General features: G+C 41.5%; 1 long non-coding RNA gene across 4 annotated transcripts in view; it reads left to right on the top strand.

Annotated features, from left to right (window-relative positions):
• Window positions 1–10,240: 10,240 nt before the first annotated feature.
• Window positions 10,241–11,721, top strand: part of LOC114030236 — a 424,548-nt gene continuing 423,067 nt past the window's right edge. For all 4 annotated transcript variants that reach the window (XR_003567601.1, XR_003567597.1, XR_003567591.1 and 1 more), the window contains exon 1: window positions 10,241–10,455. This is a non-coding gene — a long non-coding RNA (uncharacterized LOC114030236). The remainder of the gene's footprint in view (window positions 10,456–11,721) is intronic.

Here is an 11,721-nt window from a genome sequence, read left to right as displayed (position 1 = left end):
TATTTATAATAGCCAGACAGTTGACACAATTAGCTCAAAGCAAAGATATTCACTGAAATGTCATAGAATGAACACTAAAATAATAAAACAACCTCCCTCCTCTAAACTTGGCTGCATTCCCCCACAAATATGCGCAGTGCGAATGGGAAGGGTGGGCACACACAGAAGAGTGTAGAGGCACACATTTAGTGAACATAAGCGGCCAAAGCCTCTAATGCTACAGGACCCTCATGTTCTTTCTCTTCCCATATCATTTTCATGTTTCTTTCCTTCTCTCTCTACTCTGCCCCTCAACCCCCACACCAGAAGAAGAAAAAAGGAAAAGGACAAAAACAAAGGCTTTCAAGAGCAAGGCTCTTCCTCTGGTTCTCTCCGTGATTGTCAGAAGGGATGCCCTCAACTAACTCTTTAGAAATTGTGTCTAGAGTGGCAAAGCTAGCTCATTCTTTTAAGGCTACACAAGGTTTGACAGATCCTTTAGCTAATGTGTTATTGTTATTGTTGTTCAGTAGTTGTTTTGGTTGTGTCTGACTCTTTGTGACCCCATTTGGGGTTTTCTTGGCAAAGATCCTGGAGTAGTTTGTCATTTCCTTCTCAAGTTCATTTTACAGATGAGGAAACTGAGGCAAATAGGGTCAAGTGACTTGCCCAGGGTCACATAGCTAAAGTTCTGAGGCCAGACTTGAACTCAGGAGGATGAGTCTTCCTGACTCCAGGCCCTGCTTTTTATCTACTTCATCACCTAGCTGTTCCTACAGCAGTCAATGGCTAGCCACCTTGTAATTCCATCAAACTGATGGAGGAGCTTTTTCAGCCTTCTAAAGGAACAACAAGGTACAAACACTTCTTTATATTTCTTTAAGCTCTTAAAACTTTAACACTGCCCTTTACATCTTATAATTGCATCGAGTAAATTAGGGGGAACTTAGATGGTTGAGGTCCCTAATTATCTCCTTGCCACTAGACTAGCACCATATATTATAGCATAATAATAAAGAGAATTGGGTCAGTAGTGATCACTTTGGTATTTTTTTTTATCCCTCCGGGTACATGTCCTTCCTGTAGAGGTCAAATAAAAAGAGATACGACCTGTGAGTCAGGAGACTTGGGTTTGCATGCTGGGTTTGCATGTACATTCTGCTTCAGCTTTCACAGAAGCTTAGGTAAATTAATTCATCTCTCCAATTTCCTCATCTGTAAAACAGGGATTGTAGTAGCTGGTCTCTAAGTTCCTTCTATCTCTCGAATTCTGATTCTCTATTTCTAAATGAATGTAGATTAAAATCCCTTCTTGCTCTGTGTAAGTATTATCCAGCTTTCCCCATAAGTCCTACATAAAGATCTACCCAATGTACTAGAAGCCTTTGTATTATTCCCGATATAGTATTGGGAACAGTATGTCTACTGTTGCTTCTCATTTTCACTACATTTCTGCCCACCTCCTTTTCTAGAAAATAATCCCTGATCGTGTCTTTTGCTCCCCTTCTTGAGAGCACATTGTGGTTTGATAACCTTTTATAATTGCCATACATCTTTCTAATGCCTTCTCAGTGCACAGTAATTGCAGATTTGAGATCCTGACGTCCCATGATTTATGTCTGTATAGGATCCCTGGGAAAACACTGGTGTTAAAGAGATGGGCTTTTAAAGTATAGGGAGTAGTTTGGTACTGTTTGTTACTTAAGATCCTACCTAATTTTCCAATGTGATCTAGCCTCATCTCTTCCTCCTATTACTTGATTCTGGACCAAGTAATTCAAGATTACTTGATTCTGATTGATTGTCCATCTACAATATCATCCATCTATCAAAGATATACATATCTATGGACCTAATACCTAACTCAAATGAGTTAACATATGTACTTTGCAATATACATACTATATAAATATAATATAAATGCTGGTTATTATTATTACTACTTCTGCTAATATTAATACACTGGGCTTTCCATCTGGCTGCATTTCATGTTTTTTCTGTTGTGTGCTAATCCCTTTCACATGTAGTTTTCACTGAGGAGACTTTGTAGTAATCCAAGGCTTAAAATGTTTCCTAAATAAGAGATATTTGGAGAATCTTGTCAACAATAAAGCATCTTTCCTTTGTTCAGAATTTACACAAGATGTTTGCCACAACAACAATGAATAATTTAGGTGAGTATATTTATTCCTGTTTAGCACCTCATGTGATGTGGACATGAAGCTTGTATTTGTTGAACAAAATTATCTCCATAATTGTATTTGTCATAGATTCTTATAGGGTCTTAATGGATACATGGGAGGTACCAGGTTTGAGAAGAGCTGTCAAAGCTTCATTTGACACTACTGAGTCAAATGTTTTCTTAAAACCAATAAGCAACAAATACAGTGGATCTTACATTCTCTGTACCTCTATTTCAGTTGTGGGTCAATCAAGATATGGTTTGCTATAGAAAGTCATTCACAAAAATCTGCTTCTTCCTTTTCTCTGCTTTAATGAAAATTCATGAAACAGACAAAAATAGTGGCAGATCACAATAAGTGCTGAAATTAGAGAAAAAAAGCAGATAAAGGACTTAAAATATAAATTCAGCAAGTTTGAAATCTTAGTTGAAAGGATTCCAAAAATTGGTAACTTACAGAGAAAACTGGTGTTGCAGAGCTGATCATTTCTAGGAAAGGCAATGAGAAGAAAGAAACAAGCACGTGGTAAGTACTTACTGTGTACCAGAGACTGTGCTAATAAGACAAATATAAAACAAACTTTAGGTAGTGTTCAGTTCTACTTTCTTCTTGGAATTTGCTTCTTAGAAGCACAATTGCTTCTAAATCTCTGTTGGACAAGAAGCAATAGATTAGTGTAAAAGGGCCAACTTATGGAACAGAGTTGGAGTTGCCTTTTCTGTTTCTAACTTACCCCAGATATTAACTCTGCACTTAGCACTTTGGGGACAGTGAAATTCCCGACTGCTTCAGGCTGCCCGTGTATGTGGCTTTGTGCTGAGGGGGCCTAGCACTTTGATATTAGGAAGGAATCCTCTCATTGAACATAGTGATTCAGTGGACCTTTTAAAATGTTAGTAGTTCAACCCCTTCCTTGTCTTTCTCCTGAGTAGATATCCTGAAAGGGATAGGGAAAAGGGCTTACTTTCCCTTCACCCTTCTACTTCAGCAGAAATTACAAACTTTGGAGCCTGAATTTTGTGCTGCTTCTTCGTGTTTGTGTTTTTTTGCTTGAGTCTGGTTGGATGAATATCTATATGTGTATCCAGGCTTGGAGGCCACCCTGTGAATCTGAGTGCTCTGGAGGTCTTGAGCCCATCAGGTGGAAGCTTACCTTGACTGGCAACAGGAGAAGTTTCTACAGTGGAGAAGATGAATACCAACAAGAAAGCCGATCCCTAGCCTGCCTGGCCAATAGACAGGATTTTGAGGGAAACAGTGAAGAGCCAAGGAGAAATGTTACAATGTCTTTTCAGCAATCCTACTTTATATCTTGATGAGGTTCAAGTATCAACATCCTCAGATGTTATAATGGTTCCAAGGGTCCAGCACACTTCTGGGGCATCTCCAGCCATGCTACTGCAGATGTACCTTATCTCCTTTCCAGCTTCCCTTTATGTACTATCTTCTCCCATTAGAATGTAAGCTCCTAGAGGGCAGGGACTGTTTAGTTTGCTTTTATTTGGAGCCTCAACATTTAGCGAAGAACCTGGCACATAGTGAGCTCTTCATCCATCCATCTATCTAATATCTAGTCTATCTTCCACTTACCTATCATCTATATGAATGATATTTTAAGCCTTTGTGTTAGTGAGAGAACATAATTTGAGTTCTGCATTTCTTTCATGTATAGGAAACAAATACTTGCTCCATATCTGATTTATATTATACATCAAATACATTTCTATTCTGCCCTTAAGGAGATCCTTGAAATGAACCCAAACCACCAATATAAGTAAGCCATCCTTAGGACAACAGTGTGAGGATCTAATGAGCAGAAAGTGTGAGAAAATGAACTTAACCTCTCTTTAGAGGTCAAGATTTCCCCCTCTCCTACCCCAGAATGAAACCAGTCCAGTTCCACATGCATGGGTTCATAGTGAAGGAGAGGGAGATTGTTCCACTCTGTCTTCCCAGCCACCATTAGTTGTTACTGCTAGACTAATTCATGTGTAAAAGCAAATTTCCTCATAATCTAGAATAAATAGGAAGGAAGGAAATGTGGGAAGAATTCAAGATTTTTCCAAATTTCCAAATTTTTCCAAAACCAGAAATCAAAAGTACTTGCATGTTGAACAAAACAAATGCAAATGACTGAGTGAAAGTGAAATGGAGGGGAGAAAGTATGGGAGTTGAGATTTGTGACAGTAATCTATAGTGTTGAGAGCACTTACCCGCTAATTGACCTTGGTTACTTAGGAAGGAGAGGCATCTCAGAGTTGCAAGAGACCTCAGAGTCTAGAGTCAGAGACCATCTAGCCTTTAGAGCGATAACCCAAATAATGGATGAAAATAGTGACAGAGGTAAATGATGTTAAGAAAAGGATTTGCATAATTAATTGGTCAGTGGACTCTGTGAACCATTTGCCTAAAAACATTATAAAATCTCTTTTATTAGAAATTTCATTTTTATTATTATATCTAAATTAGTTGACACCTTTTTGACAAAATATACTTTGCTTAAAATTTTTCTTGTTGATATTTTGAAACATATTTATTTTACTATCTATCCCCCTATTTCCAATTCTGAATTTCTCAAAACAAAGAAAAACAGTTAAGTAAAAATGACCAGTATAGTAACTGTGTCTGCCCAAGTCTGTCACATTATTCATCCATCATCATCTGACCTCTAGATTCAATATTGATCATTGCATTTATTCTGAATTCAATTGACTTTTTATGCATAGGATCATTTGTTGTTGTTGTTGAGTCTTGTCCAAATCTGTTATTCCATTTTGGGTTTTTCTTGGCAAGGATACTAGAGTGGTTTGCTATTTCCTTCTCCAGCTCATTTTACAGATAAGGAACTAAGGCAAACAGGGATAGGTGACTTGCCCAGGTCACATAGCTAGTAAGTGTCTGAGGCAGGATTTGAACTCATGAAGATGAGTCTTTCTGATTCCAAACCCAGTGCACCACCTAGCTGCTGGAATAGGGTTGTAGAATGATATACTTAAGAGTTAGAAAGGAACTTAGAAATCAAAAAATCCAACCCTCTCACTTTACAAATAAGAAAACAGACCTATGGAAGTACAATTACTTTTCCAGTGTCACACAATAAGAACTTATCTGAGGCAGGATTCAAACCCAGGTCTTTGTAATTCCAAATTTGATTCCCTCCCCACTACACCACGTTGCTAAATTATCTTATGCCTTATATGCATTATTCTCCAGGTACTGCTTAGTTGACTGCATCATTTTTTGCTCAACCATTTCTCAACTGATGGCCATGTGTTTTTTTCCAGTTGTTTTTTTTTTTAGGTACCACAAAAAGAAGACTATGAACATCTCTGTATTTAAGGGACCGTTTCCCCCTCCCTCCCTTTTTTTTTGGCCTCTGTTTTATTTGAGATATATTGCCAATACAAAGAGCACTGACAGCTTAAAAACTTTTCTTTGCATAAATTCCAAATCAATAGAGACTTTCTAACAAATACCCCAATAATCCCATTTCCAAAGTTCAGTTCTTGAGACAGAAAACATTATGGATTATTAACACAAAGAAAAGGTTTGTCTTTTAACTTTGGCAGTATGGTATTAACTTTAATGCTCTGTGCCTTTCCATGCTGATTTCATTCTCATTGTTGTTATCATTGTGTAATGTTTCCTTTTTTCTGTATTTTCTGTATTTTGTCTTTTCATAATCTTCTTTTGTTTATTTGAATTCTTAACATTCATAATTCCTTACAATGCAATAATATTGCATTGCATTCATATTCCATAATTTGTTTACCATTCCCCAGACAAACATATTTTGTTTCCAACTCTTTGTTGTCACAAATGACGCTACTATGGACACTTTCATACACAGGGTTTTTTTTTTTTCCCTTCTTGCTCTCAGTAATCTCCTCAGGGTATATAGTCTTAGTAATGAAATCTCTGGGTCAGGGGGTATGAACAATTTACTAACTTTCCTTGCATAATTTTGAATTGTTCTCTAGAACTTTTGAGTCAATTCACAGCTCCACCAGCAGGTAATTAGCATTGAAACTTCCAACAATGAATTTTCCAATCTTTAGCATCTTACTTAGCTTTAAGGTTTTCAAGTGAGTGGTATCTAAGATGTTTTAATTTGAATTTTTCTGATTTTGTATTTCCAGGTGATTTTTGATAGTTTGAATTCTTTCTTTGATAATTAATTGTTCATGTCCTTTGGGGAATCAATCTTAAGCATATATTCGTGTCATGTCTATATAGATTTTTGTACATCAGACTTTTAGCAGAGTTATTTAATGGAAAATTTTTCCTCAGTAGAAATCTTAAAGAACAGTTCATATGTAATTGTCCTTGCCATTCACCCTGCTGCTAACCCTAAAGACCATTGGGGCTTTCCATATGCCCTACAACTGAACCTTCATATATATGTATTGTGATCCCTACTTAGAAATGTGAGCACCTTGAGAACAGGAATGATCTTGATTTTCTCTCTATATCCCCAGTGCTTAGTATAGTGCTTGGTATATAGTAAATACTTAATAATTAACATTTAATACTTGATAAATGCTTTTCATTCATTCATTCATTCATTCATAGAAACATTGGAGGGGATTGATTTGTATAGTCTGAATTTATCACTCTCCTTCATTGTAACAAGAAATTGGGTTAAATGCCTTTCAAATCTCTTCCAACTCAATCAAAATAAAAAGTGGTTCTTTTATTACTCCCATTGTATTGTTTTTTCCCTACATCAAATCTGAAGAAAGGTGCTTCAGATATAAGAATGTTAAAGTCAAACCTTTCTGTGACTGAGCATGTCAGAAACAAGGTCATTTCCCACTATATTTTATTTTGTAAATTTTCATTGAATGGCGAAAAACATGGGTATCTGAGCAGGGCAACTCAGGAGTCTCCTTCAGTCTCAACTAAATCTCTTATGTGGATGTTTCCTGTACTGTGATTTCCAAAATAGTTGTTCTTGTAACTTGAAACAATGACACATGTGAAATCAACATATTGTCACACCAGTCTGTCACATGACTAATAAGTGTTAAGGCCAGGACTAGAACCTGGGTCTTCTGACTTCTAACTATATTCAGAAGTATAGGCCATTATTCCGTGTTATCTCCCTGAGGAGGATGGGAAAGGGAAAGCCTTTTTTGAATCCGTACTAATCAAAGCAGCACCTTCTACTCAGCAAAAGCACATCTGGTGAGGGAGGTGGGGGGAGAGAGGGAAGGGAAGGAGGGAGAAATGATAAAGCTCAGACAAGAGATGTTTTAAAAGCATCAACATCTTAAACCATTAAAAATCCTTGTAGGACTGAGTATCATTTAGATCATAGAAGATTTGTCAGATCATTTCCTCAATAAACTTTTTGTGGGGGGTTGGGAGGGGAAGAACAGTGGTTTCCTTCTAGACTGATCATTCATTCTCTTAGATCTTATCAAATGAAGAGGAAGGAACTGCAGAACTTATGGAAATATTCCTTGGAGCAAGATAACTTCTGTACTCTTGACAAATAGGTCTTCTTAGTTGGCCTGAATTTACCAAAGGATGATCATTTTTAAAGATGGGAGGGAGTTAGGGCCATATACCCCTTTCCTTTATTCCTTAGAGGTTTTACAGCATTAAGGTGACTGGGGTAACTCAATAAGGAGAAAGTAGGATTCTAAAGGAGCCTGAACCTTAATTTAAAAGGTGGTTGGCCAGGAAAACTTTCAACTCCAATAAAAGGACTTTACTGACGGCAGAATTCTGCAGGCGCTTTAACTATCTTTTCACAAGTGTGGGGGCTGGGGCGGTAATAGGAAAGTGAAGTTTCCCACCTCCAGTAGTTTATCCTTTCAGGGTTGTTGTTCTCCCTTGCTAAAGTCCTGGCGGGGCGGGATCCAGTGCATAGCAACGTTGGAGCTAACACACACACACACACACACACACACACACACACACACACACATCTCTGTCTTTTCATCAGATGAACAATTCTTTCTCCTCCCTCCTCCCTGCCCCCACACATCAACCCAAATTTAGGAAATACTCGCGTTGAAACTGGCAAGAGGGAGATTAGTTGCGTCTTCTGCAACTTTCTATAGCATCGCCCCCCCCCCCCCCCCCCGCCCCATACTTTCGACTCCTCTCTGCGATTCTTCCATTGTCAGACACTGGAGCGCGGGAGGGAGGGGCGTTTATTGTCTGGGATGCGCGGGGAGGACAACGCAACTCTGAGCGCTCTCAGGCACTCCAGTGTAAGTTAAGTAGTAAAGTTGCAAAGATTCATGAGCACGTGAAAATTAGATAGCCGGGGAGAGGGGGAACCGAGCTCTTCCCAGCTTCTTTGTTCTGCTTTCGGGGAGAGACCTTTGGAAAGAGTCACTGAACCAGGCAGTGGGACAGAGTGGTCTGGAGTGAAGACGTCTAGAAAGCAACAATTAACATTCACTCCCCTTTCCCCTTTCTTGCCTTTCCACCCCCTCCCCACTTTCCTTACGCCGTCCCATCTCAAACATCCATTCCACCCCCACAAGAAAACTAAACCAAACCAAGCTGTCCACAGACCCTCGCAAAGCACGCACTCACACAAATCAGACCGCACACAAAAGATCCAGGAACTCAGAGGGAAGGGGCGGGGTGAAGGTGTGTGCATGACACCTCCTTGAAGGTGAGTGGCAATTTGCTTTGGAGAATTCTTTCCTCCTATTACGAAATTATTTCTCCACCCTCACCCCGTTCCTACCGCACCACATCCCTGCATCCCACTCTACTGCATTGCCTTTTCAAAAATCGGGAGAGCAAAGTTAGCCCTGTACTCACTCTTACTCAGGGAGGTAGCCTAGTTGCGTTGGGGTGAGAAATTAACGGACAGCGGTAGGACTGGGGCAGGGGTCCTCCATCTACACTGTACGGAGTAAAGATTGAGCCCAAGAGTGGGAGAGGACAGGGTGGGAAAAGCTGAGGGAAGGTCAGGCAAACGTCCAGTTCATGGATGCCTAGTTTGCCCTTGGGCAAGTGGGAGCTAGTGGGGATGATGTTTGAGGATGTACAGGGGTGGGAAGGGAGGCTGGGGGTGGACGCTTAAGACTTGTCCCTTTGTGCCCAGAACAACCCTGTTAGCACCTCAGCATTGAAGGACTAGGGCTGGGGGGTATGGGTCCAGCGAGCAGGAGTTGAGAACTTCGTGTACTTTAAAAGAGAGTCCTCTCATTACTGGCTGAAGTTTGAGGGGGAATAATGGAAAAGGGTGAGGGGCGCTGGGCTGGAAGAGTAGGTGGGATTTTGCGAACCGCGAAGCCTGTCGGATCTCAGCGGCTACTTGAGCAACAGGTATCCAGAAAGGGATGGAGAGTGGGGTGGAAGGGGTCCCTGATGTAGCTGCGGGGCAACTGCGGTACGGGCTTTGTTCTGAAGATCGCTAGGTCTTTCCAAAGTAAAGGGGACTGGGAAGGGGGAGGCGGGAGCCATCCAACTTTTCAAACCCACTTCTTGCTCCTTTTACATTTTCTTTAGGGAGAGCAGGACAGGGGGCGTGTTTGGGGTGTGCGTGTGTGTGTGAGATGAGGGGGCGAGTCTAAAAGTTGGGAGAATATGCTTCCATTCTCCCCCTTATTGCTTATGCAGTTTTATCTTTCTGTGTTTGGTTTTTCTCCCACTCAGCATTTGGTCCCCTGGGATGATAAAAAACTGGTCGAAATCCGATACCAGGAGGGATTGTTCTCATTGACTGTCGGGGGGAATCCAGACAAAGAGGTGCATCTACCGGAAATAATGATTTCAGAGTCTCCCCCCCTTAATTTTATTGGGGACGGGAGGGAAAGGGAGGGAAGGGCGAGAGGCTTGGCGAGAGGGCTGGGGAGGGAGGGGAGAGGCACAATGTTCACTTAGAGGGAAGTTCTGAAGAAGAGGTCATAGAAAACGCGGGTTGCGGGGAAAGTTGGAGTGATAATAGACTGAAGAAAATAGGGAAGGACAGAGGCAGACCTGAGTTGCTTCTTTGGCTACACTCAGGGGCTGGATGATGTGGGGAAGAGGGAGGGTGGCGGGGAGGAGAGTGAGGGAGGGAAAGAGGAAGAAGGGGGTGAGAGGGAGAAACCTGCTGCCGCTCGCCGGCTCTTTGTCTGCTCGGGGACTTGGAACAAAAGGGGAAACTCTGATGAACTCTCTCCATCCTCCTCCTCTCTGACGCCTGGTTATCTTTCCTCTCACAACTTTGCTGGAGAGACTCTCTCCAGCGCTAGGCACCCAACAAGTTCGGGGGCTTTAGGAACTGGAGTTAGAGAACCATCTCTTTTAGAATGGATAAAAGAGGGGGGAAAAGAAGGTGAGTTTGTTTCCTTGTTTATCTCTTTTTCTTTTCCTTTATCTGGTCAGTCTCCCCCTACCTAACCCCTCCCCGCCCTGCCCTGCTGGGAACTGAGAAGTCATAAGTGGCAAAGTTTTGTTGGTAAGTTGTATCTTCTCTCCCCAACTCTCTTCCCTTTTGTTCCTTCCACAAACACGCAAGATTTAGGTTCTTTGTTTTGTTTTTAATAAGCAAAAACCAGTCCAACTTTGCTCTTCATGCATTGCTTTGAGGATTATCTGAAATGTGTCCTGTCCCGTTGCTACCTCCATTCTTCTATGCCCCCTACCCCTGGGTATAACAGACTTAAATATCCCGAATTTGGGAAAGTTTATTTTTGTTGGGACACGGCGGGGCTATGGGGAGGTCACGTAGCTCGAGACAGAGATAAGGTTGGGGCGAGGAGCGTTTAATCTTGGCATTCTATAACTGCTGTCTGCGGAGTGCTTTGCGAACTCAAAGTACAATGCAAACAAGGGCCAACAATAGGATTCAAGAGGGAAGAAGAGGGTCCGGTGCATGTGGTCCTTCTGGGCTTGGGATGTTGCCGGGAAGGGGGGGGGGGGGGGGGACTGCAGTGAATGGATGGAGAGTTCCGAAAGTTTGGGGTGGGGAGTGGCTGCCCCAGGTATTGCGCAGCGAGAAGGAAAGGGATGAAGGGTGGCAGAGTGGACCAAAGGCTTTTTCAAGGCGGCCTTCCCATCCCTTCCAGTTGCCTGACTCAACCAGAATAATCGATGTAATTGTTGTCGCCCATCCGCACCCCTTCCCCTTTACTCCAGTCCCTACCTCCTCCCCCCCACAGCAGCCCAACGCCCAAACTTTCAAAGCATCTGTTTAACTTGAATGTACAGAAAAGGGATGGAAGCTCCAGAGGCTCCCACTAGCGCATTCGCCCCGCCTTCGCACCTTAACCTTTTGTTACTGCCTGCCACGCCCGAGAGAAAGGGATGGCTAGTAATGAATGCCTCTCCTGGCTCGCAAGGCGGTTCCCACCCGGAGGCTTTCAGCCTGGTATTCTCTGGGCAAGAAATACGTCTTAACTTTATTTCTAAGTATCTCAACTTCGATTTTTTCCTGTGTATATTCCTGACTAAATGGGAAAAATAATTAGCACCTCAAGAAAACCCCAAATCTTTCTTTCTTTTTTTTTAAATCTCCTTTCCCCACTCTATTTCACTTTTTTTGGTTGTTTTGGAAACTTTGTGATTCTGCTTTGTCATTGAGTGAATAGGTTTTCTTAGT

The sequence above is a fragment of the Vombatus ursinus genome, unplaced genomic scaffold (assembly GCF_900497805.2).
Source record: "Vombatus ursinus unplaced genomic scaffold, bare-nosed wombat genome assembly UNPS02000577.1, whole genome shotgun sequence".
NCBI lineage: Eukaryota > Metazoa > Chordata > Mammalia > Diprotodontia > Vombatidae > Vombatus > Vombatus ursinus.
Note: the sequence above shows the minus strand (reverse complement) of the source record. Positions and strands in the feature narration are given on the sequence as shown.